The sequence below is a fragment of the Falco cherrug genome, chromosome 2, assembly GCF_023634085.1.
Source record: "Falco cherrug isolate bFalChe1 chromosome 2, bFalChe1.pri, whole genome shotgun sequence".
Classification (NCBI taxonomy): Eukaryota; Metazoa; Chordata; class Aves; order Falconiformes; family Falconidae; genus Falco; species Falco cherrug.
The window spans coordinates 106,884,119-106,910,933 of record NC_073698.1 but is presented as its reverse complement, the minus strand read 5'-3'; the positions used below and the strand labels follow the sequence as shown (position 1 = coordinate 106,910,933).

General features: G+C 36.4%; 1 long non-coding RNA gene across 4 annotated transcripts in view; it reads left to right on the top strand.

Moving 5' to 3' along the window:
- Positions 1-26,815, top strand: part of LOC114017804 (uncharacterized) — a 332,083-nt gene that overhangs the window by 268,600 nt on the left and 36,668 nt on the right. For all 4 annotated transcript variants that reach the window (XR_003563064.2, XR_003563062.2, XR_003563063.2 and 1 more), the window contains one exon: positions 24,010-24,074. This is a non-coding gene — a long non-coding RNA (uncharacterized LOC114017804). The remainder of the gene's footprint in view (positions 1-24,009; positions 24,075-26,815) is intronic.

The window sequence follows — 26,815 nt, the reverse complement described above, 5'->3', positions numbered from 1 at the left end:
GGGTTTCCCTTGTCTGATATTTCTGGATTTTGATTGCAAAATAGACTGCAAACAGACTTGCAAGCAGGGAGGGAAATCTTTGATTAAAAATCACCTAGTGATTTCAAATGTTAATCTTGAGGAGTTCTCAAAAACATTTCTTATGGAAACGTTGGTGACAAGGGGCAAATGCTCAAGGAACGAAATTTCCTTCACCCCACCCCCCTACCCCCACCCCCAACTCTGGGCCTTCTTTCTTTGGATCTTGAATATGTCCAAATTAATCATTCTTCCAAGGTTCATTATTCAGGCTTGAATATTTTTTTTTAATTTTAGTATTCAAAACATTACAAGATATAATTATCAATAATATATAAATCTGTTAATAATATATTTTAACAGCTCTAGCAAAAGGATCTCTGTTGACTATCTCTATTCCTCTTCTTATATCAAGGTGTCTCCTGAAGAGCTTGTTATGTCACTTCCCTTTCAGATATAAACTGTAATGAAACTGTAATGCTTAGACTGATTTGGAATAATAACTGGCTTATTCATCAATATGAGAAATTTGAGAAGATAAATCATTGTAGCTCAAATAAATTTAATTTAATTTTTCAACAGTCTTTTTTTCTTTAATATCATTAATAACTTTACTGAAACAAAAATCAATAAAATTCAGCAAGATTTCCACAAAACTTTCTTTAACAGAGCAAATAGTTTTGTTTTATTAAAAGAATGAAGTCAAATTCATCTGATCATCTAGATTGCATTTTTAGTGAATAAACTATTTTCTCCCATCTCCTTCCTATACTGTCCATACCCTCTTACTCCAGCCCCCCACTCCCAAAGATTGCCTAGTCTGTGTTTCTGGATAAAATGTATCTGTCTGCCAATGACATATTTTAAGAAAACCAGTCCAAAGGCCAGGCTTAGGCCTGGATCTGACCCCCAAAAGGAGTTTCATAGTTACAAACTGTTTACTCTCCTTCCTGGCTTCATTTATGGGCTTTTTTATCCTTAATGGTGATGATCGTAGCCTTCATAAAGTAGGAAAAATGAGCTAAAGTACACTCTTCTGCTGCATCGACATAATGTCTTTGTATGTATCCTGCACATTTCTTAGAATTAATTGGATGCTGGCTTATAACATGTCTGCTATGAGGGAAGGGGTTTGGCTGTATACAGGTGATGGTAAGCAGATCAGCATGGACGACTGTGCTGATTCTTTCTACTGGTAATGAAATGCGAGCTGATTTGGCACCTTTCACCTCTCTATGTACTTAAAACATGAATCAATGTGTTTTCAAGATTATTCATGTTTGTGATGACCCCCCTGTTCTGTTGGTGTTTGTGGGGAAGGATGTTGTGAGCCTGAATGATTGCCTACTGACTGAGGCTTTGGGTTGCTATTGCAATATTGTGCAGTAATGGTGTTTTCTGCAGATAATGGTCAACAACAATTCTTACAATAATTAGCTTTTTCACAAAAAGCTGTATTTTAAAGTTTGCAAACCTACTGGTATTCTCAGAGGCACTGAAAGCCTACTAAAAGTATGAGTCAGTTATTAATACACAATTTCCATACAGTACACAGATTGTGGACCAGATATTTTCTATATGGACATAGAAAATGCAACATAAAAATAATAATTTCTCATTCTTTCATTTTAAATCTACATTTCATGCACTCTTGAGCTACTGGTGGTACCTTATATTTTCATTACAAGGAGTCAATCTGAGGTCTCTATGAAATATAAAGAGCTCTAAATAGCTATCTTGGGAGAAAAAATCTTTAAGGTATATGCCAGAAGAGCTCTGGTAACTGTCATGAAAATTAATTCAGAAGTTTTTTGTACTCCAGAAGTGCTTGAGCCTCTTTGAAATGTTCAGAAATTTTAGCAAGTTAGGACTATTCTAGCACACCAAGTTACTGGCAGAGGCAGTGCATTATAAGGAATAGTCATTGTGAGTGAAAATTGGATTCACAGTTTTCACACAGGAACTCTGGTTGCCAGTGTTGTGCTTGAACAAAACCACAGGATTCAGCTAATGACTCGTCGCTCAGGTTTCAGATACGTACAGAGATCTCTTCACAAACTATAAACCAAAAGGTACACAAGCTAGAATAAAATAAATCAATCACTATATATTAATTGCATTTCACTTAAACTTTCTTGAAGCACCTGGTCCTGCCTCTCTCAGAGACCTCATACTGGATGTACTGGCCTTGGGTTTCATCCCACGTGGCAGTTCCTATATTATTCTTATTTTGAAGTCCTGTATGGTATAAAAATGTGTGCTTGTTTCTGTGCATAGGGGTGAGTTTCGTACAGAATCAATACAGATGAAATCTTTTCAGTTTGCCTCTGAATAACTAACAACCAGAAGAAAAACAAAAGCAGATTCTTGACTAATTGTTAGGGGTTGCATGCATCCATACTCAGAATTCCATGTATCTCTGAGTGAGTGCAAAATGTTCTTTAAAAGGCAGTGTTGTTATTAGAAGAATGCAATTTAATGCATGTGCTAATAGTTTTCACTATTGAAAATAATTTATTTCAGAGATATTTCTCATAATGCCTAGCAGTAAATAATTGCTCTTCTGGGCCCTTTCTGTTAATCAATGATAAAATTATATGAATATGTACATTTTGAGAGAGGCCTTAAATGAAGCCATTCGTTCGAAAGGACTTTTTTTCAGCTTGGGTGTGCAAGACTATGAAGGAGTTTAGTACAAGTAATTATAAAAATATTGCTTGTGAATCTCAGTGTAACTAATGCCATTTTGGTTTGTTAAGAGGGTATTTCCTTTCAGTTTATGTCAGTAATGGAAGCCTGTAGAGCACCCATTAACTTTGTCTATAAATTTTCATTTGCCGTATTTTTATTTAACTAGTCCTAAATTCATTGCCATTTTCCCTTCTTGTGTAGTAATAGCTACTAGTCAGCTATGCTAAATCCTGTGGATCACTTGGATGGTAGATCTCTCCAAGGTTTTTACTACTCTGGACTGACTTTCTTCAGTGTTATAGCACATATATCTGCTTTTTCCCAGCAGGAGGTTATCATCAGAAATAATCCCTCACTTTGATCACACATTTTGTGCACGCTGGTTCAGATTCTGCACCCACACAGTTAAACACAACCTTAGTAATGGTGGATCAAGCCCTTCCTATGCAGATCTCACCTTGGTAAAGGGAGTAGCTGCTGATGGAGAATAAAAGCTCTGTGTGCTAGTCATTGAGAGACAATTAGAGAAGGGAAATCGAGCCTTCATTAGTGGATCAGGACTGTGGTCCCAGCCAACTGTCTATATTCAAGTCAAGATCCAAACCCCTGTCTCCCTTCAACTAGCTCTGCCACTAAGCATTCTCTTTGTCTTTATTACAGGAAAATAAGGGGGTTTTGTGATCTTTTGAAATTAAATACAAACCTTGGAACAATAGGTTCTAATGTGTGTGGAATATACAGCATCTCTGCGCTATGTCTGTAGACCTAGGAAAGTCTAATCATATAAGAGCCTCAAGGTAAATAATGAATTAAAATATTTTTAATACTCTTTGTGCAAAGCTTATATACTAAGTTGCCAGCACATATATATATATATATATGTATATGTATGTATATGCTCCAGTTTTGAAGCTACATTCAGACAGAGAAAGGTCTTGTTTTCAGACAATACAGATTTTGACAGATCTTCGTACAAGCATAGGAGGCCATTTGCAAGGTCAAGCTCTCAGCAAACTGGGTAATTCTTTACTTCTGCCATCCATCTTGCAAAATTTGATAATTTTATTAATGCTTCAGCTGTTGGATATGAGTATGAAAGAACTCCTCCTTTCACGCTCTCTTTAACTTTGTAGCCTTAGTAGTTACAGAGGACATTTTCAAAGACTTATTCTAACTTCAGACTCTTGGGTATTTCTGAGAGTGTTTTGAAAGCAAGAATATCCAAGACTCAAAAGTAAGAACAAAGTCCTTTTTTTCTTCCTTAAATCTCATCATTTATGCAATATTATTATGATTTTTACAAGGAGAAGGAAGCCTGAAAAAAATAGTTTCATGCCTAATTATTCTAAATTTAAACAATATTAAAGCAAGTATTTAAGGCAATTGCCTATTATGCCTTCATTCTTCATTCTACACTTTCTTGTCTTCATAAGGAAACACCAAATAAAACCTAAATTACCAGTCACCTGAAGTAGACTATGTGAGCATTTCAGATGAAACACCTCACCAGTTTGATTCTGTAGAGCTTCAAATTTACTTTTAAAAATTGGTCAGATATGTAAGGATAGGATAGTGTATGTAAAATATTTTTTTTTCTCAAATACCTCCAGACAGTAGTATGTCAGAAGTTACAGGAGTGGTGAACTACAAGCCTCATCTTGGAACAGTAGAGCTGGGACTATTGTGGCTTTGGCATTTTCTCAAAATTAATAACTGCATGAGATACTAACTTATTTCGTGTTTTACAGTATCTTAAAAGCTGTCGTATGTCCAAAGGCTTAGTTTTAAGTAGTTTTTCCTGGAACATTTAAGGGAGATTTCATATATAAATATACCAGCAGTATTATTTTGTAGTTTGAGCTGGTATCTTCAGGAAGTTATTTTTATTACTGTGTCTTTTATGTCTGAAGTTACTTGGTTAATTTTCCTAATATATAGCAACAATGAACAGCTGGTCTACAATTGTCTTGTGATTTCTCAACAGTTTCATTTTTCTAACCCTCTCCGGGGATAGTTTTTACACAGTATTGACAACCTTGTTTTCTGATCTTGGAATGCAACTAAGCAAATAATCAGGAATTAAAATGTAGAAAGGATGAGGAGGAAAGGTTTGCTAAAAATGAGTTAAAGTATTTTCCAATCTTTTTACAACTTCCCTGCTGGAAACACCGGCAGCTATGATAAATTAAAGAAGTTAAATTATAGAGTTTTGTGTACTGACTCTGTTCTGAGACAGTAATATGTTTTAATCTTTTGTATCCTATTATCTCATGATGGTTTTAAAATGAAGCAAAACAAAAAAGCTTTTTAGCAAGCACATCTATTTCTTCCTGAATAGAAACTACACTGTAAGGAAATCACGTTCTAAGGAAGTTACTTATGTTACAAAATGAAACATAAGAGAGCTAGGAAATGGCAGATTTACAGATCTAAATCTGTTCCCCATGTATCAGTCTGAAGACTGAATGTGGCAGGGTCCTGCTAGAAAATTATGGTGCTTGAATGCATACTCCTAGATATAACTTCATCTCCTTGAGACTCAGTGATTGTAATGTTTTCTTCATGCTTTTAAGGGTAAACAGAATACAAAACTATTGCAAGGTGTTGTTCTTTTTGGTGGTGTCTCATGTAGTCAAGGAAAACATCATGTATTTGTCAGCCTGGGCTCACAGGATCTGTAGTGTAATTCCTGCTTTCCACTGCAGATGGGCATCAAAGTAATTTCCAAAATGCCACCATCTAATAGAAAAGACTTTGCTTGCATCGATAACAAGACCGGACGCGTACAGCTTTGTGGTTTCTTTGGTCTATTGCTATTGAATAAGAAGCATAATCGTTTAAAAAAAAAGAAAAAAAAATTACAGCCAACATTTGATGAGTATCTAATGGTGTACTTCTCAGGGAAGAGTGGGGAGTGCAGAATGGAAGAGGTAAAAAATGTGCCAGGAAGTATATGACACCAAGGATTAAGGGCATATACGGAGTATATGCTTGGCTTCGTAATTCTTCATCACTGAGGGTTTTTGTTTGTTTTTAAATTCCTCAGTCCTATTTCTAAATTGTTCTGTACAACTTTCTTTCTCAGCTGTTTGCAGGCTGTTCATGGACTATTAGTATGTATGTATTTACGTATAGACTTCTAGTACATACGTAACAGGCATTATCCAGAGGAAGAAGAATAACTTAAGAAAGAACATATATGGGGAAAGGATGAAGGGTGCCTTGGAGCACCCTTTCATGTTGCAGGACACAGTTTCCTAGAGCAGGATTTGTTTGGGGGCTTTCAGGTTTTCTCCACAAACTGATGTTTCTTCATGTCTGTCTGGGTTGTCTTGCTTTCAAGCCAATTCCTCAATTGAGACTTCAAATATCTATGATAGAGAGATGCAAGTATGCTAGATTGGGCCCATTGAATGTACAGATGCCAGACTTATTGGAAGTGACACTGTAAAATTTATATGTACACATTGCAATCTGAAGGATAATATTATGCAAATATTCCTAACCATGACACATTAAAAGGTAGTTACATTTTATACACATCCATTAATATTTTCCCTTGAATATCAAGTACTTCTTCCCACCTGCCATCTCTTCCATGTTTTCACTTGCTATGATGGTTAGGTGTCATAAAGCTGTCATAACGCTGTGACTAGGCTTTTTGGTTAGTGGAGCCTTGCATAATCTGCATTTATATTGTGCTCAACATTTTTTAAACAGATTACACATTTCAAGCTGAACTAAAAAGATATATTTTTAATAAGTATTCTTCCTTTGGGGCAGATTCTGAATTGCTTTTGCTTTTTCTAGCATACAGCATTACTAAGTTTTGCCCCTAAGCAGTATATTAAAAAAAGGCTTAATTGCTCATACTGAGTCCTGCTTACACTCCCACTTCAGACCTACATTTATGCATATGATGGTATCACTCACTTTAGCAAAGAGGTAGTGATTCTAGGTGCTCACGCTTTGATGGTGGTGATACTTAGCTCACAAGTCATCTAAGCCACCATTTTAGTAGCACTGTTAAACAAGAATGGTAGATTTCTTCCTCCTTGGAATTTTACCACCTAGTTAGTTCATACTCCCATAAGCACTTGCAGTGCATTTATAAAAATTTAGCTCTGCTGTTTCAAATTGAAAAAAAGTAGCCACAGTAATTAAAAAAAAAAAAGTGTCAAGCATAGTTAGGCCATACCCTTCTATACCCCCCGCCCTGCCTGTCTCACACAAATACTGTACTTTCTGTTCATCTCTGTGAACATTTTCAGTTTCTGGATTTAAATGCCAGAATTCCACACTTGACAACTAAGTGAGCAGATGAATTGCCAGTCTATAAACAGTCACAGCTCTTGTTGAATCTTGGTAACATTTGAAAGTCAGTAATTTGTTTTTTCTGATCATGGCTGTCCATTAATGCCATTGTACCTATGCCCTTAAGTACTATGATTTCTTTTCACCCACTTAAAAAAGTAATTGAAAAAAACCCTTTTTTTAAGAAAGCCTTTGGCAGGTTTGTTTCTTCTTGGTTAGATGGTGCAGAGGCTTGGTGATGTCTTTAGAGGGAAGCAGCTACATATTTTGGTTTTGAGTCTTACTGAAGATTTGAAAACACGTTCCTATTATCTATTACCTACCTTGCCATTTTGGTGAGCAGCAACAGGAAAGCCATGATCTCCATGAGCATCTCTTAGCTGCAAAGTGTAGGAGAGCCACATGAGGAGCCATATGTTTAACATGCTTCACCAAACAGTTCCCTCTTCTCCTGCTATCCTTCACAAGGCCTGAGCACCAGTTGCAAATTTTACCAGTGAAGGTACTTATTCATACAAGTAGTCTCATTACTTTCATAAGTATAAATTAAGAGTTTGTTTTATTGTGAAGTACTATGTATTATTCTTCATGTTCTATTCACATGTACAGAAACCATCACTCTAGGTTACAATTAATGTGCATTCATTTAGACAAACCATATAAAAACAATTCTAGTTTAAGAAGTTTAAAAAGTTTAAAATTGACAAAAGGTATTGAATTAGGGAATCTACTGGCAGTGACAGTCAGAAGTGTTTCTTGGAGACTTAATAAATCAAGCAGTAAGCTTGGCTATAAGCCTGTATGTATAATGCATGTAGTTGTAATGGCAACGTTATGAAAATATCATTAGCAACATTATAGTTAGGCATGTTAACATCTGCAGTTTAAATAGGATCAATATCTTCTTACTCACTTGAAATGATTGAATTTTATCTCTAAAATGAACAAGATTTATTTTACAAAGCATTGCATGTTCTAATGTTTCTCCATCCAAATTTGTTGCAAATGTCCTGCTCATGATCCTGCTCCTTCTTCTAGAAAAAAAAAAAAAAAAAAAAAAATCACAAGCTACACTGGGAAAAGCACAGTTCTGAATAAAGGCAAATAAAATTATTATTTTACAAGAAATTATACAATACTTGTATAAGATTATTTCATTTATGTAAAAAATGTAGTAAAATTATACATGTAGGATATAGATAAAAGATTATTACTCATAATAAAATTTTATCATCTGATATCTTGATTCAGCAAAATGAAATTTTTTTTTATTATACATCTGCTGAGGTTTCCATGTTTGTACTCCAGTTAGGAAATAGGACTCTTTAGGCACTGATACCAGAAGTTAAAAATTTCTAGAAATCTTGACAATTGAGTACATTTGACATTTTGAAGAGAGAACAGCAAAAAAGAGTAAGAAACTATTTAGATTAGATTGTATTCCAACAGGAAAAAGTAAACTGAATTAAGAAGGAGCAAGTGAATGGGTCTAATCCAAATAAAATATTTTAGTGATGAGAAATTATGAAATACGATGTGGATTATATTTTTTTTCTACACACAGCATTTTATCAGTAACAAGGAGATTAATTAAACCTTACAATGAACTAAACATCAGGTATCTGTGTGGTTAAGTATTTGAATGACAATTAAATATTCCTAGAAATTGTACATTATCAGTATAATAGACCTGATTATACAGAGTAAAAGAATTCATGTCAACCATGCTGTCATTTAAATAGTACATCATAGATGTACCCCTGGGAAATAAGTTCCCTCAAAGCATAGAAATCCAAATTGGTAGAGAAGATAAAAAATGAACAATGGAAATACTTTATTCCATATAGGTTATTATAATGTTCTTATCATCATAATATCTGATTACTTACTGGTGGTGCATTAAACTATGGGATTAGCATCGGTTGCTTAGTGCTCTGCTATTACATGATGATTCCTGTAGAGCTGGGGAAAGGTGGAGTAGGGAACGTGTGAAAACTTGCTTAAATGTTAACAAATTCTGCATGTGAAAATGTTAAATAAAAGAGGAAGAAAGAACCTTAATGATGAAAATTATATCCAATTAGGTGGAAGAGAACATATTTACATGTCTTGGCTAACATAGCAGACTTTTGGAAGTTAGGGCTAGTAAGGGTTGCCATTTGATTCATGAAGGTTGATATCTATTTCCAGAGTAGTTCAGAAATGTCTGACAGACTGCTAAAAGGTGTAACAACCTATAAAAAAGACCAGAATTTCTGAATATTGGATTTTAATCAATCCAGTCTTAAACTTAGAAAGGAACAAAGTTTCCAAAATATAGCATCTTCATAGCTCTTCCTTGACATTATTCCCAGGGCAGAAGGTGTTTTTACCTCCCTTTGGTAAATCTTGCTGTGTCTAACAAGGGTTGCTGGTACCTGGGCAACCTGTGACCTTGTGTTCTAACTAAGCAATGCTGGGGAAATACCTAGAAAACCTACATTCAGAATATACTCAAAGTGAGTATTAAAAGGAGAATAGGCAAATGCCATTAAGCTAAAAAGTAAAACTGTGTTCAGCACACAGGAAAAGCAAGAAGTTGAAAATATATAAACTTTCAGGGACTGAGGCAACTCTAAAAATAATGAAATACAAACTAGAAAACTATGGAGTAAAATAATATCAAAGAACAATTGAAGAGACTCTTTCTATCAAATATAAAAGGAATAGTATGATATTTCAAAATCTTCTGCAATTCTGAGGTATTTTTGTGTCAGTTTCTGCAGGAAGGTCCAATAAAATTCTGTTTTTAAAGTAGTTGTTTAAATGAACAAAAATTTCTTAATGAAATCTTTATATATATATATATATGTGTGTGCGTGTGTGTAGTTACAATATCTGTGCACAGTATATGCTAAAGAAATACCCAACTAACTAAATGGATAATTGTTCCTTGATATCAGCCTTTAAAATTTCTTGATCATTTAATTTTAGTCTATGTCTAACTACTTACAAATCTGTTATCTTCAAAAATGGGGCTGAAGCATATTTAGAACAGCATCTCTTTGCACTGCTTTTATTTTGTGTCACAGGTTATTTTCTAAATGTTGCAACTGCCTTTCTGATAGCTATTACACAGTTCTGAGTTATGTCAAATAGCGAATAGATGTTTTGCTTAGCACCTTTTTCTTTAACTGGAAAGAGTACAGCATTTGAAATCCCAGTGTTCATCCTACTAAATACTTTAATTCAGAAAACAATGCAAGACTTGAATTTGGACCCAAATATACAAAAAATTGTGCTGGATTTTTACTTAAATCGGTTTATGCTGAATAATCTTGTTTTCACAAATCCTGGAAAGGCAAAGCTACATATTTTTCTAGTTTCAATAGACATTATTTACTGCTTTGTAGTACATGAGATATTTAAGAGTTCAAATAAACAATTTGGAACTTTTAGTGGGAAAATACAGATAGTCCAGCTTGACTTAGACTATAGCTGCACAAGGTGTTCACAGCTGGACACATTACCAACAGGCCGATGCCCCAGTTGTTAAGCATCATATGTGAATAGTATCTCTAGAAGCTCACAGTACAACATTAACCTGAAACTTGTATGGTTACTGCCTAAACATTTTCACAAATTTTATGATTTACATTGCACAACTTGACATCAGGAGCAGAATCTGCTTTCTTGAAGAACAGAACTTTTAATGTGCAGCAACCTATCAATTATGCTTCCTCTCCAGAAGTGAGTATTCTGTCAGTAGTGATTTCTTACAATACTGTGGGGGCAATGCCACAAGCAGAAGAAAAAGGGATTAATTATGAGCTAAATAACTCTGATTTTTTATAACACCCACAGATCCATACTAGTCTCTTCTGTATCCTCTGCTGCAGAACCTAATTCCAAGGAAGGCTTCATGAGACAGAGAAAGGGTGTGAGGGAGATGAAGGCTTTACTGTCATGTGTTGTACTCAAGAAAGTAATATAGGAATTTTACTGCCAAGCAATATTTTCATAAGGGTTCTTTGACTACCTATGTGTCTGTGTGTACATACACACTATAGTATCTGCAGAGTAGCTCAGGATGGGCCATACACCTGTAAAATAGAAGTTACTGTTGGTAAGTAACTCCCTAATATCAGAAGTAAATAGAGGGCTTGGTCACATCACACTGAATCAAAAAGTACTGTCTTTTTGGAAAGAGTTGCCAAAATAAAGAAATTCAATAATTTATTATAAATTAGTTTGACATGTAATTTTTCTTCCACAGTAACAAATGTTTCAGGACAAAACTCACAAGAGGAGGTTTGAATGAAATAGTGCTGTGGTAGAAAGTCTTCTTTGGCAAAAATACTGTTTCCTACAATAAATTTGGTTTGCAGATACTTAGTCATTAGGATTTACATTATGACTGACAATGTATATACAAATACTATATTCATTTTCTTTTTTCATTATTAGGCACTTCTAGTACGTTGCCACATCTTTTGAGAGCAAAGCAATACCTATGCTTATTTATTAGATTGTTGGATCATCCCAGGCTCTTCATTAGATATAGAGACCAGATGGAAGTGGATAAATGGCGAGGAAGTTCAGGGAAACACGTAGGCACTATTCATGGCAAAAGCAGCATTTTGTCAGGTAGATAAGGAGGTAATTTATTAGGAGATCCCCCACATATATATAGGAGAAGCCACATGGCTATTTATTTAAAACTGCTACAAGCTGTCAGTAGATACCAGCATAAGATAACAATCTGAGGTGGATGATGACATATTGATGGATGTTTTGGTTCATCTTAAAGTTGTATGTTATTGTTTAGATAATCTGAAGAGACCTCAATAAAGTATAGAAATTTTACTGCGCTATTTTTTTGTTTACATAATTAGAACCAGCATCTGCTATAGTTGGTTTTATTTTCAAGACCCTTATACTCAAAAAAGTTCTGCATACTTGATTAAATTGTTGTGGATGATTCCCCTAATTTCAGTGAGGAGGCTAGTTGTAGTAAAGTTGAATACAAGTGTAAGAGTTTGCATGATAAAGGCCCAGAGACATTATACAGATCCATTCCTCTCCCAGAGCATGAAAATAAAAGGTTCATCATTGGACATACTGGATGAAGGACATGGTTGCTGCAAGCTTTGTGCACAACACTGCTTTCTATCAAGTATATATTGTTCAAATTCATATAGGAAACTGGCATTCCTTGTGAAAGTATATTTCTCTTAAATTCCCAACCCCATGGCTGTTGTTAATCCTCTGAGGACAGAACTAGATTCTGTTTGCAGAAATGAACTGCTTTTTAACTACGGGGACTGTTTTCGACATGGTACGTTCTGCTTTTCTCCTCCTTGATAAAAGCTATCCAGAAATGCATTCCAGAAATCCGTTGCTTGGTTTCATGCTCTGCAAGCACTGGTTACCATAGTGTTTTAGAAAAATACCTTTTCAGGAAGCAGATACATAATCAAATATAGTCCACTGAAGTTGTGCTGAATGCACCATCTGTTAACAAACTGAAAGTAACATATTTGTAGATTAAATGATTAGTAACCTTTAATTTCCTGTTACAGTCAGAGAAATATAAAAAAGAGGGCATGAGAATATCTTCAGAAGCATCCCTTTACATACCCTGAAGCAGCCTACCCTTTGAATGTAACTCATTATGAATGTGTTGTGACAGTGTTATAAACTGACTCTCTTCAACAAGCAAGTCTTTCTGGAGAGCAAAGCACAGTTCCCTCCACCTAGACTGTACACATTTCTGTAGATACTCTGCCTCTGAGCCACTGGAACAATTAATGCCTCCTAGTTATTAAGCCATGATATGCCCAGTACTGATCAAAAAGCATTGTATTCATATTGGTTCACTCTTGTTTGAAGGTTGCTTTATATGTTGTTGTTGTAATTAAAAAAAAAAAAAAAGCAAGTTCTTGCCTTTGATCCCAAAGAACTAGGCATTATACAAATTTGAAGTAAAATGTCTTTAATGTCGTTAAGTCCATAAAGCCTATGTAAACATTTACTAGTAGTTCAGAAGTCCAGGAAGATATTGAAACAGGACTGAAGTACTCTTGTCACAATTTGAAATAAGTAATAAAGGTGTTCTGCTTATTACTAGGAAAGATGAAAACACCTTCTAGGTATCTGACCCTCGTTACTCCTTTGTGCACTTCAGGCATTCAGTATGGAAAATTTCAAACCAGTAACTAATAGACTATGCTATCTGCTTTTGTTTAATGGTTCAGCATGTTTCAAGTTCTTTGATAACAATTTTGTGCTTATTTATAAATTGTCACCCATCATCCAAGTCTGCGGCTTTGGCTATCAAGTGTGAACTCTAACCGTTTCATAAGCTCAAGTTGTTTTCAGCTACACTATGGTAATATTGACTGTGGTGTGGCTCCTGTCTCCCCATTGAGAGAAAACAATCTGATGTTAACATGAAATTGACAGGGTTATATATTCACTAGTGCAGCAGATAGATATATGTAATATCATGAAATTCAATGAGCTGTGAAGTCACAAATCATATGAATTCATATATTGTTATTAAATCTGTGCATTGCTGAATTCATTTATTGAATATGTACACATAATGCTTGGTATTTATTTTCTATGTAGTTATTCAGGATTTTCTGGTAAAATATTCTTAACTGACCTGCCAAATCAAAACTTTGGGGCAATAATCCTTTCTTTTTAAGACAATTTTAATTGCAAATATTTTCTCCAGTACAGAACTTAATTCTGATAAAGATGAGTAATGACCAATTAACCAAGGATCTGGTAGCTAAGATACTCAACCAGTTGCATAAAAACTTGTCTCAGTGCTAAGCTGAGTGCCCTGTGCTGGTAAGCTGTGAAAAGTCTCATGGAAGGAAGTCTGGTTGTACACAGGAATATGGCCAAGATGTGTAGGACAAAAAATAAAGAAATGTCTTTATGTAACTGCACAATGTGAATTTCAGATAGATAGTGTGGAACTGTAATTTAATAAAGATTTTGAGTTGTGCGTGCTATAAATCTTCTGAAAAACAAGCTAATATAATTAGTAGCTCTGTACTGAGAACATGACTTTTCTTTTATTCTTGAGAGATATTACTTTCAAACTGCACAATATCTCTTCTGTGATGATGCCAACCAGCCATAGTGTGCCTTTTTGGTTTGTTTTTTGGTTTTGTTAATTTTATTTATTTATTTTCAGAAAATGCTGATTCATTGAAAAGAAAGGTGCTTGCATTAGCACCGTTTCCTTTTGGGAAAAAAAATATTGGAAAAGTGCATTGTGAAAAGCCTGCCTAGACATTTTCAACAATCAAAGTTCATTTTTTGTATTTTAAATAACTTTTCAGGTCTGTAACCTATATTTAATGCATAAATAGTTCCCCTCCCCACAATTCAATAACCTGTAAATTATACATGTATAGTGGAAGCAGGAGTTAAAATCCAGTGTCCTCTCTCCTCTGCCTTTGATCACTCATAGCGTGCTCAATCTTCCGAGAAGGCTCTATGCCTTTGATCTCCTCTGCCTCCATCCCTATGTTGTTCAGTGTATCTGAGGATGTTGATTATTTTGAAGTGTAGGTATTACTCTTATTATGCCAATGCAAATTAAAAAAAAAAATTGAAAGAGTAGCCATTTGTATTAAAAATATTGAAGAAGTCAAAATCTACAATTATTATTTAAAACAATTTAGTGTACAAAGTGTTAATTGCTCCAATATAAAAGTACTTTAAAATCTAGATTTGAAGGTTTGTGCTGTTTGGAGTCAGATTATTTTGCGAACTTAAAAATTCACATAGGGTTGTTGAAAAGTGGGATACAGAAAACTGTTTTCTATCCAGTTTTAATCATTTTTACTTTAAAACTAATTGATCCTTTAGTCTGCTGAATCAAAAACACACCTTATGTTGGGCTATAATGCATTTGTTCTTTCTTTTCAACTTAGAGTTATGACCTGACAAGGGGTTTTTTTGGCTAACAGAACTCAACCTGCTAAGTATGTAACCCAGCAAAGTGCATGCACAGGCCCCATATTTTTGTAATTAATTACCAAACTGTGTGGGGTGTGTTTGGATATGTGTACTTACACCTGCCTGCGAAACATTCTGTCCAGATTTGTAGGAAGATAAGGGCCTAAAGATGTATGTAACTTCCTTCCTGAAATAATTAAGGATGTTTTACAAATACTTATTTTCTCTCTTTGCCCATGAGCAGTGAACTGTGCCATATTGAGGTGTGAGGTTTTAGTTATAGCAATAGGGGGATAGGTGACACATAGCACGTGTTCTACTGAAGGCTACTTTTGACTCAAACCAGCTAAGCAAAATGCTTCTCTTAAATAACATTGCATAAAATTTTAAGTTCTGAGCAGCCAGGATTCATACAGGGTCATATGGGAAAGGTATGCAGTAAAAACATAAAAACTGTTTATCAATGATTGAGAAATCAATGGTACAAAAATTGCCCTTGCGGCATCCTTTTTATTCCCGGTTTACATTCAGGTCAAGAATGAGTTCTAGGAAAAATAAGTGTCCCTGGAGGACCCTTGCTGCCCAGCAGGTTGTGTAGCAAGGGTCCTCCAGGGCCACTTATTTTTCCTGGGCAGTAGGGAACAGGAAGCCATCTGCGCTTTCCACCGAGTTATGTCTGTGCAATCCCAGACCCATGAAGAGTTTTTCATTCTGAAGCCTGGGAGAGGATTGGTGTTGCAAAGGTGCTCCATATATGTAGGCGTGCAACTCAGCTAAGCATTGCAGCAGTTTTTGAAGCGGAGCATTGGAATGGGACTTACACTGGGGCAGGTCTAGGCACTAAGCATGCTGCTAAGTCAGGAATTAATGAAGCAGTTTCTGACTTCAATTCTGACTATACTTGTCCTTGTCTTGAAGAGATGTTAAGGAAAGAACTCAACATTGCTTTATTTATCACAAGTAGAAGGCATGTAAGGAGTTATTTTTGCTAGCTAACTCCCTGTGTTTACTGTCTTCTTGCTCTAGTGACCAGGAACTAGATCAAGGTATCCTCAGCTTTTAGTTTTCAAAGATAGTGGTCAAGTTGGTGCAAACTGTGTAGGTGGTATTTAGAAATGATCTAACTCAAGTAGTATTTATGATTCAGTGCAGTGTACTTAACATTAGGCAGTGTCAGGTATCCTATGCTTTATACAGTAATGATAAATTGTTTATGAAAACAGTTAATCTTTGGTACCTTTGGCTCTAGAAATGGAAAAAACATTTAACTGCCATACTACTTTGCCGTTTCAAAGAATGATGTGCTAAAAGTCTTTAATTTGGGGGGGGGGGGGGAAGCTAGATACTTCAGATTTTTTCATCTGATGAATGGTGGTGATAATGCTCAGTTGTATTTGCACTTAGACCTGCAAGAGACAAATTAAGTAAAGAGAATGTAAGAGGTGGTTTTCTATGTCTAAGACTTAGTGTATGTGAGGAGATTAACTGTTGCATCTCTTGCTCTGAACTTATTTAGTGCTTCTAGAGTGACCGGTGTGAAATAAATGAGGGTTGAAATGAGTATGTTGAAGGAAATGTGTATGTCAAGGCTTTTCCCATCATCAGGTTTGGTTTGATATTTTATAACACCACAGCATTTATACCTGTCTGAGGTAGTTTCCTTGTTTGTGGAGAAAGCGTCATATCTATCTGAATGATCACCCGTAAAAGCCTAATGTTTTTTTAAGAAATGGGGAATAGCAGTAGAGCCTGGCTTTTGCTTGGGCTTCATAATGGTCTCCTCCCAGAGCCAGCCCTCCTCTGGCACTGCAGCCATGCTGCTTATTCTACCACAACTGTGCTTGCCTGTGAAGAACAGAAGGGCAGCTCCCATTTTCAGTGGGCAATGTCTTTATACTGTGGAACAGTTATGGAAAAGTCTCATCTGAATTTTCAGTAGCTGTTTCAGTTCATTGTATTTGCACCGATTGCTTTTTATGAATATCTGCAGTTTTATGGGTATAGTTGATCTTAAAACACCTGTGAAGAAGGCTTTTCTTGTGTGAACAAGAGTACTGGATGTGAATTGCTCAGGTTTTGTTGCTATTTATTTTTAAAGATATTTTTTCTCAAGTAGCAAAGCAGAAAGAAGGTTGTGAAGTTCAGGTACCCAGCCATAGAGCTAATGTGGCCAGAAGTTAAACAGGTTGCAGGTAATACAGTGAAAAGTTTACAGAAGAAGGAATTTAAAGAAAGATTTTTCATAAAAATTTCAGAAAGGGGAAAACTACAGTTAAATGACATCTCTGGCTTTTAACATGAAGCATCTTGCTTAAGTCTCCTAATTTGGTGTTGTTAACCTTAAGGCAGAAAAAAAAGAGAAGGCACAGTGCCATTTGAAGGTAAAATGAAAGAGTCATGCAGATGATAACTTTTCATTTGCATTATTTTACAAATATTTTTTGTCACCTCTATATACTAGGGCCTTTAAGAATGCATCTGCAAGAGCAAGACCATTTTATTGTGAAGTGTTGCACGATGCAATACCGTACATTAAAGTTATCCAGAAATGTGTAATATATCTAGCCCTTGCATGTCCTCTTCACTTTGTTTCAAATTTCAACTTTTAGCAAATAGTGGCATACTTGCTAGTTTTGGTTTTGATTTCAAGAACAACCGTGTGAAAGAACAGAGATTCCCTTCCTGCCCCTCTCCCTCTCCCGTCACTCTGAGAGCACTGCTGTGTTTCTTCCCTGTTCTCTCTCAGCTTTTCTCTGTCTTGTGCGAATTGCCATTGCCCAGGGAAGGCTCTGATCCTTCCTTTCCAGTCAGCTTGCAAACTGGACGTTAAGCTAAGAAGGTTAGGGTGCCAGCTGTCCTGTGGGAGCTGAGTACAGACACGGAAACCATATGCAGCTACGAGCAGAAACCCTCAGCCCAGCGCAGGTTTCCTGTTCTCTTTGCCTTCCCCTTCCTGCTTCCCAGGTGGAGGAAGGATTGGTGCCTTCTCCTTCTGTGGAGAGGTCCATCCTGTGCAGCCTCTCTCCACCCAGCCTCCCTGCCTCCTCCAGCTGCAGATGAACAGGGCCAGGCGCTCCCACAAATATGTCTTTTATGGTTTCCTTTTGTGTTGCCCTTGTACTAGTTCATAGGCCAAACACTCTGAGATTCATCTACATCTCTAATTGTTGCTGGGCACATATGCAAGTGATTTTTTTAACAGCTTTCTAACATCCTTCTTGAATATTGGTGAAGTGAATACTCATTATTAAGGGCTAGCCACATGTTGAAGTGTTTTTTTCACACATGGAAAATAAAAATGACTGTGTAGGATTCTGTGGCTGTCACCCCTCAAAAGCTGCTGCTCAGATTTACCCAGCTCAGACTGCCTATTATTGGTAATTAGTGGCAAACACCCTTCTGAGATCTGAAAGTCAGGCTGTTCCCTTGTCCTTTTCACATACCATCACTGCTAATAATAGTAGTAAATTTGAGGAGGATATGAATTCATTGTTGTTTAGTTGGAGATTTCTACTAAATTCTAATGAAACCATTTTTTTTAACTGTAGTTCAAAATGCACCTGGGTTTGTAGGTTGCACCCTTGTGGGTGGTTCCTTTGAAGACACTGATGTGTTGCAGCCTAAACATTTTTATGGTCAATGATAAAACCTAAGGTGGAATGAACCCAGCTTGAGTCTCACTTGCCCTGTTAGGAAATAAATAAATAAATAAGTCTGGTTTGATCTGTTGATTTAAATTAATAAGAAAACTACTAAAATGATAAAACCAGAATATCTGTTTCTACAGAATTGTTAATTAAATACATTGGAATTTATGAGTTTTATCACCTGGATAAATGAATTTAGTTTTAAATAATCTCAAAGAGATTATTTAATCTCAAAGATATTTATAGGAGAATCCACCCATGTGTCATTTTTATGGCTGAGGCATAATGACATGCAGGGTTTGCTCGTGGTCCCTGGAAGTTGGTGCAGTCCCTGTGGTCCCAGCCACAGGACTACTGTGGCAAATAGCCAGAGTGACAAGCACCATTTCCACTCGTCGGTAGCACCTAGGGAGCCATCTTTAGTTCACAGGCCAAAGAAAAGAATCTCTAGATTCAAAACCATGCACATGGAATTTTGCTCAAAGACTATTTGAGAGGTCTTATGCCGTGTCACAGCATCAAAGGGCTTTCCTCTGACTGCTGGCTCTTGCAAAGCTCCAAATCTGGAAAAGAGAGGAACTGGTTTACTGGGGCTTTAGCAAGTTTCTCTTCTGCTAGACAGCTCCTGCCAGCTGACCAGAGCAGTGCTGGTCCCAGGGGTGCTGGCTGGCAGGCAGAGCAGGGCCGCATCCATCCCCTGGTGCTGCACCCAGAACACCCTCACAGCCCCTCGCCGCTGTGAGGCTGCTCGTTCTGCTCCACTAGGCCCTGCTGCCATCACCCTTCATCATCCAGAGAGGCTGCCCCAGCGCTTTCCTCCTCCCAGCCATGCCTGCCTGCCCCAAAACCTGGGTGCAGGCCTGCAGGCTCTGCCAGGAGCAAAACAGGGGCTGCCCCCTACCGCTGGCCTGCTGCCTGCAGCACCCCAGTGCCAGCCGGGGTGCAGCTGGCCCCCGCAGCCCTGCGGCTGTGGGCAGCCCCGGGACCTCCCTCAGAGGGCTGCGCCACCATCGTAACCCTCTTCCTCCACTTCAAAGCCCCTGTTCTCACACTTCCTTCCTTCGGTAATGAACCTTCAATTTCCTCCAGGTAAATAAAGTGAAACTGGAAAGAACTGTAAAACAAAACATAAAAGTTGCCGAACTGGAGAGTTACTGCCCACAGTGTCCCTGGGAATGGTTTTTCCTGTCCTCCCGCTGCGGTTTCTAGCCTGTTGTTTGCCCTTCCTTACCAGTTTTTAGCTGTAAGCTCTTTAGCATACAACCTCCTCTTCATGGGAGCATTTGTAGAGATGCTAATAGGTAGAGAGGCTCCTCCCATGGCTCCGTTTTTATTAATGGGAGGATCAGAGAAATTACCACATTTTTAACCATCTCTTTTGCAGTAGCTATTCAGCTTCATTGTGTAGAAACAGTGAGTGGATTTTTGTTCATCTGTTCACAACGCGGAGCTCTGAGATAAATGCTTCTGTGCAAGGTTTTTAGGTGCTGCGAGAGCGTGTGTGTGTGTTGCTTAGTACGTTACGTGGTACTTTCATTTGGAAGTGGCATTTTACGTGACATTTTAGTACAATAGGTGGGCAAAATTGAAATTTCAGGTCTGTAGCAGAAGAGTTATGTCTATTAGTCTATTTAGTGATTTGCACCTTTTATAAATTCTACCTGATTGCATCTCTTTCCATAAAAGCTGGATTAAATGCGTTTTGAAGAAAGGAGGGTGCTGACTGGTCTCATATGTGCCAGTCTGCAAACTTGCAGACCAGCTGTCCTACTCACTAGTGAAGATAAGAGGGCTTAGATGAAGGGGTTTGTGCTGCTGGAAACACAACCAGCTTTCTCAGGAGACTGCTTTGAGGAAAGACTGCAGCGATATTGCATCCCCACTGTTACTAGTGGGTGTTGCCACACACATGTATAGTTTGTGCTAGATAAAATCAGGAGGTAATAAAGACAGGTAAAAAGAAGAGATGAGAGATCTGCTGAGTATCTGCTGAGTACTTTTTTTTTTTTTTTCTTTTTTCTTAGGGAGCAAAAATGTCCAGGGGATGCCACAGTAACTCAGGGAAAAGCTGCTTTAAATCAGAAAATTTGTGTTATACCAAGTGCTTTATTTTGGGAACCATTTCAGTATGTTATGAAGGAAAGTTGCAGACTAGGCATGTTTACTAGACCTTTAATTGCTACATTTAAGAGAAAGGCGCCTTTTTTTCTTTTTTTTTTTTTTTGTCCCCTCCCCCCCTCCCCTTTTTAACGACAAGAAGCCAGAGTTTGCTGTGCAAATGAAGCAGGCTTTGCAAGAATCAGATTCACTTTGGACGACTCTTCACATTCCTAGTCATCATTACATTAGGCAGCACAATTCCATCTCTGGTTGATGGGCAGAAAAAGTGGGCACCCTGCCAGGTAGACGTTTCCATGGCTCCCAACCCCCAAAGGTGATGCGTTTTTCAGCTAATTCAATGAAGAGTGGGCTGAACTTTGGGTATAAACTAGACAATAGCTGCCTTCGCAGTATCAGCAGAATGGTTTATGGGAATGCACTCCACATTTGGCAGAGCATCATGTGACCTTACGGCTGAGATTTTGTGATGGTGCCAACGGAGACTTGGAAAGCAGTGCCCGTTCTGACTTTTTTCCTCTTTTCTTACATGGCTCAGAAAATGGTGGATCTTAATACTTGACTTTAGCCAGACTCAGCAAGCGACTGAGCTTTGAAGCACAACTTTGCCTTTATTCTGGCTTTTTTGGCACACCACCAGGAGGCTGTCCCTTTCACGCCTGATAAATTCTGCTTCTTATCTCCTAATAGAAAAAAGAAAGAAAGAAAATATAAGCAGAATATTTATACTTCATAACTGCATTTTAAAACTACTTGGTTTTGGGGTGTTTTTTGTTGGGTTTTTTTTTTTTTCCTGATCTGTAGTTTAGAACAGCCCTCCTGAGTGTCTGAAGGATAAAAGTTGTTTTTAATTTTTCTGGTTCAGTTTTTTGTGGTTTTTTTTTTTCTTCCTCCTGTTTAATGAACAGGCATTTGAACTGGGCAAACGGGGCGACAGCATTGAACATGAGATCATTGCAGCATAGTGTAGCAAACTGGCACCCTGCCTTTTCACCCCTTTGCTTCGGCAGATTTGTGCAATCCCCATTTATAAAACCGGCACAGGGGTGAGGTGAATTTTCTGGTCTCTCCCCACCTCTAGTCCTGTGCAGGCAGTTGCGGCAAGGATTGGTGCAGCTTTTGCGCAGTGCTTTGTGCCTGGAATTCCGAGAAGAGCACAAGAGAGAGAAGACAGGCATCCTGGTGTTCTTCCGAGAAAGAACAGGAGCCCTAAGAAGAAGAAACAAATCTGAGTTTGTCCTACATACAAGAGTACAGAAAAAAAAAGTGACTCTCCTGCTTCCAAAAAAAAAAAAAAATCTGGCATGTTTCACTACAGAGACATCAGGATGTGTTAGAGCTTCTTAAAACAGTGTAACAAAATGAGCCTAGGAGATTGATTCTTTTAGTTAAAAAAAAAAAAAAAAAAAAAAAAAAAAAAGAAAGAAGGAAGGAATTTTTTGTCTGGTTTTTTTCACTGTTGCTCATATAGCAGTATTTGGCACGGGGTGAAAACGTACCTTTCATATCAGGTATAGCTTCTTTTCCTTTTTTTCCTCTTTTCCTTTTTTTAAGCCGTTTTAAACGTGTTATTTTGAAACTGAGTCCTTGTGTATTAATTTTAACATAGTCAGCTGTTCACACTTTTTAAAACTAACTTTTTGGGGGGGTGTTTAATCTAATACTGCTAAAAATAGAAAGTAAACAAAAAATCGAGGGTCTATAGAAAGAGGTGGTTAGGCACATTTTGTCTTAGCTAAGCACTAGAGTTGTGCAAATACCTTAATGTTACATATACTCAGTCAAAGCTTTGGTTATCTCTAAGAAAGTTGTGGGTATTTAGATCTGGTTGCTAAGGAAAGTAATTTTTTTTTTTTTTAATAGTGTGACTCATGCTTTCAGCGTGTCAAACTTTAGGAAAGCATTGCTTTTGTTGCCAGTATATTAAAGTTATTATTGAGTTAATTCATATATGAGTTTCTTACAATTTGTATCTAAATCCATTACAAAGAAGTCAGTGTAATAAGCACTGGAATAAAAGGCACATTATTGAGACATTCATGAAGTAAGCCTGGTTTGCAGCTAGTAACAGTGACTATTTTAAGATGTTTGGTAAAGCAGCACTTGTCCAGGAATAGCTGAAAACAGTATTTAAAGATATCCATTCAGAATGTTTGTGATAAGTGCAAGCAGAGTTAAAGTAAGTTTTGAGCATGTGACGCTGTAGTAGAGCCTTTTCCTTAAAGCGTTTGTCTGTCTGTTGTAACATATTACTAGGCAATTAGAAGAGTGTGTATCAAAATTCATTCTGAGTGACAGATTTTGGAAAGCTCAGCCATTATGTATTTTTCATTTTTTTAAAGTATATTTTCCTAGTCTTTTTAATTTATGTTAAAAATACAGATGTCCTCAGCTAGAAATTACTTCAAAAATTACAGTGCTTTTTCATTAGAAACTCTGATAGTTTGTTCAAAATGTTTATGATAGGGGTTTGCTAATAAAAACCTTTATAAATATATTATGATTTTACAAAATAGAATTATTTTAATATGTGCTTCACTTTTTATACATTACTACTTAGACAGTAACTTCTAAGATTGTATGCTAATATTGCTACCTTATATTTTTGTTGTTCTGCAATGAATTCTGGGAAACTGCTGAACGGAGACCTTATGTATACGACACATATACCTCCATTCACCCATTTCGGATCAGAAAGTGTTTCTTAGATTTATGGTGATTCTGCCCTCCCCAATAGTTTTGTTAGAATAATTACGTATGTCATTAGTACCTAAGTCTGTTGACAAACCAAGGCTTACATTAGCTAAAAAGAACTTTTAAAATTTCTATATCTGATCATAGTAATCACATCTTTTTCTTTTTCCATAAAGTTTTGCAAACATTTCTTGATTTAAGCTATTTAATTTATCCCAGTATTTTTATGAAATTCTGTAGCAAATAACCTCATTGTATGCACTATTTGATAAAAACTATTTATTTTTGTTAAGCATGCTTCTTTCCTTCTGGAATTCCTAATAAAAATAAAATATTTGTGGGGTGAAAAAACCCTAGGAAACACTAAATGAAATAGTCCCTTTGCCAAAGTGTGCATGCTCACAGCATGTCTTCCCATGGCCCTGAGAGGGGCGTCAGCAGTGTGTCGGTTTTATATCTTAAAACCATAATTACTAATTTTGTGTATGCTTCATTCTGTTCTGAAAATGTTTTACATAAAACAGATATTTCACAATCTTTCTCTCACTATTTTTTTTTGTTTTAGTGAAAGAAAAAAATTAAGATGAAAAAGGAAACCGAAGAAGTTAATTATACCAGATTTCAGCGAAGGTAATACAGTGATCTTAAAAATCTTTTTGTTAAAAAATTAAGTTGATGGTAAAAACATGAAGCAAGTTAGCTTTAATAGAATTCCTTTCCTTAAAATAGCCTACAAATATAATTTCACAAATAGGTATTAAACTAGTTCTGATTACTTTCTGTTGGGAATATTGCAGTTTGTGTAGCCTGTTTACTGTATGTTTGCATTAAGCTTTAGAATGAATTGAAAGACTGATACATAATTTGTTCTTTTTTTATGCCTAGCAAATATGTAACACATATCTATTTACTAGTGTATATATATATTACTAGTATATTTATAGTACATATATCTGTTTATTTGTATACAACTATGATGCAGTGACCAATTATTTTTGAAATGTGGAATATCTCTTCTACTTATAAAAAAAAAGAAAAACAAGTAAATTGGAGAAGCAATTTTATAGCACATAGGACAATCATTCAGTAAATTATATATGCAAGCTGCATACTTATTTCTGATACTAGGATTACTATTCTAGTTTCAGTGCTTGTCTTACATTTTCTATCTCCTCAGTGTCAGCAGAAAACAATCATAAAATATTCCTTCTAATGTTGAACTGTATATAAAGTGAAAGCAGGTTTAAAACAGACTGTTATAGAAAATAAATCAGCATTATTTTAAAATGCAAAAGGGTACGCTTGAACATTCAAGATTTAGTCCACTAAATTAAAAAAAGAAAAAAAAGAAATCATTTACTAATGCTCAGCTGTCATTACTGAACTAGAAATACATGTTGCAGTCTGCAAGAAAACATAGCATTGCCCTGATTCAAAAACTGTTATTGGCAGCACTCATTCTCTTGAAAGGGGTTTTGACAACTAACAATGGCAGAATTAGGCCTTTGGTGGGAACTAGGGAAAGGCAGGCATTACAATCTTATTCAGATACAGTTTTCAGTAACCTGCTAAAATTATAAGATACCTTTCTATAGTACCTGGGTTTAAAATTATACCTACTTCTCATGCCTGTATTTTACAAATGCATATGTGGCTGTATGGTTACAAGTTACTCTGCTGTGTCAGACACTATGTCTAAAGATGCAGTATTTATCGATGCATTCATTTAGAGTATGTGAATTATAAAACTCTTTCTGTGTCTCACCTTTCTGAATTGCTGGTTATTGCCTCAAAGGACCTGTTTTCAGTCTGTTGCATAGGACACCCGACATTCAGCCTGTGGTAATTTGTATCGTACTGCTTGCCGGTCACAGGAACGTATTTGTTGTAGAACTTAATTCTGAAGTTTTGCAAGGTTGCGTTTCGACTTTCATTCTTATTATTAGGGAACAGTATTGATGGAAGGCTTAGTGAATAAAATATACAAATTAACTTCTTTGCTTTGATTAATAGGCGTAGTTTAATCAACAAGTTATTGTCAGGCAGTACTTAGATGCCTTGTAATATGAAGAAATAGCTAAGCAGTCTTTATAATGTTGTACGGGAGCTGCACTCCAGTGAGCCTCATTGCTTTTCGGATTTGGTGGGGTGATTTTTATTTGGGGTTGTAGTACCTGATATGAGCTCAGACACAAAGGACAAACCTGTATTGTTCTCTTCTGTGTCACATCCAATTATGGATTCCAGTCTTGCCTGCTCTGTGCATGCTATAGTCAGATGCAAGTTGTGAGGAGTTGAGAGTTCATCGGTAAGGCAAAGTGTGTGCAAAAGGACAATAATTCCTGCTGAAGACAAAACAATGTTGTGCCATCAATCTGTAACAACGTTTTTTCTTCCTTTTTCAAAAAAACAACTAGTTACAAGTCTTTGGCTTGTTTGGTGCATCCACCATTTATGCAGTTATGTTTGAAGTAGCTTTCTTTGCAATAGACAGTAATACTTCTACTCTTTAGTACTCATTCTTACATTGCTTCGTATATTTGTTTATTTAAAGTTTTCTGCAACTCACTTTAAAAGGAAAATTTAATCAACAGTACCAATTGGCATAAACCCGTAGATCCGATCTTGTGTTGAAACGTACTGCACAAGCTCGCTTCTATGGGTCTGTGTCAGTATGGTGATCTGGCAAAAGTTTATGTAGCACACGCTGCAGTGGTATTTGACAACAAGTCCAAGTTAATGTATAAAACTATATATATTGGTTTTGGAATGCTTCTTTTGTCCAGTGCCTTATCTTCAAACTTGATTAAGTACTTTGTTCATTTGCCAGTTGCTTTAAGCACCTTTAGCTTAATATCTTATTAAAATTTACAAAGAGATGTGAGGGAATTGTAGGGTTTCCAATAAGGGAGAGTAGGATATGTTATTTTTTGGCTTATTAAATATACCATTACATGGTATTACATTTAAAAAATATAGAAAAAAAACCAAGAATAGTTTTATATTTTATTTTAATGTAAAATAAGACCAAATAGTAATTTCTTTCCAGAAATGTAGTTGGACTTGCTTAATTTCTATCAAATATGTATGTATATATCTATACAGACAAGACATAGATGTATATATCTGTATACATATGTAAACAGGATAGAGCAGAAATTCTACCTCTGCAGTAGAAAATTCTATCTAAGAGTATGCCTTACTGTCTGAAAAGTGGGGAATAACTGCAGTTGAAAGCCTACCCCCATGGGAAATATATAGCCCTGTGGCTGCTGTCACATTTCAAAGAAAGGCTGAAGAAGCGAAGAAGACTTTATGGTCACCGTTGGAAGCTGTGTGCATCCGGGTTGAGGTAGTAGGTTGTATGGTTT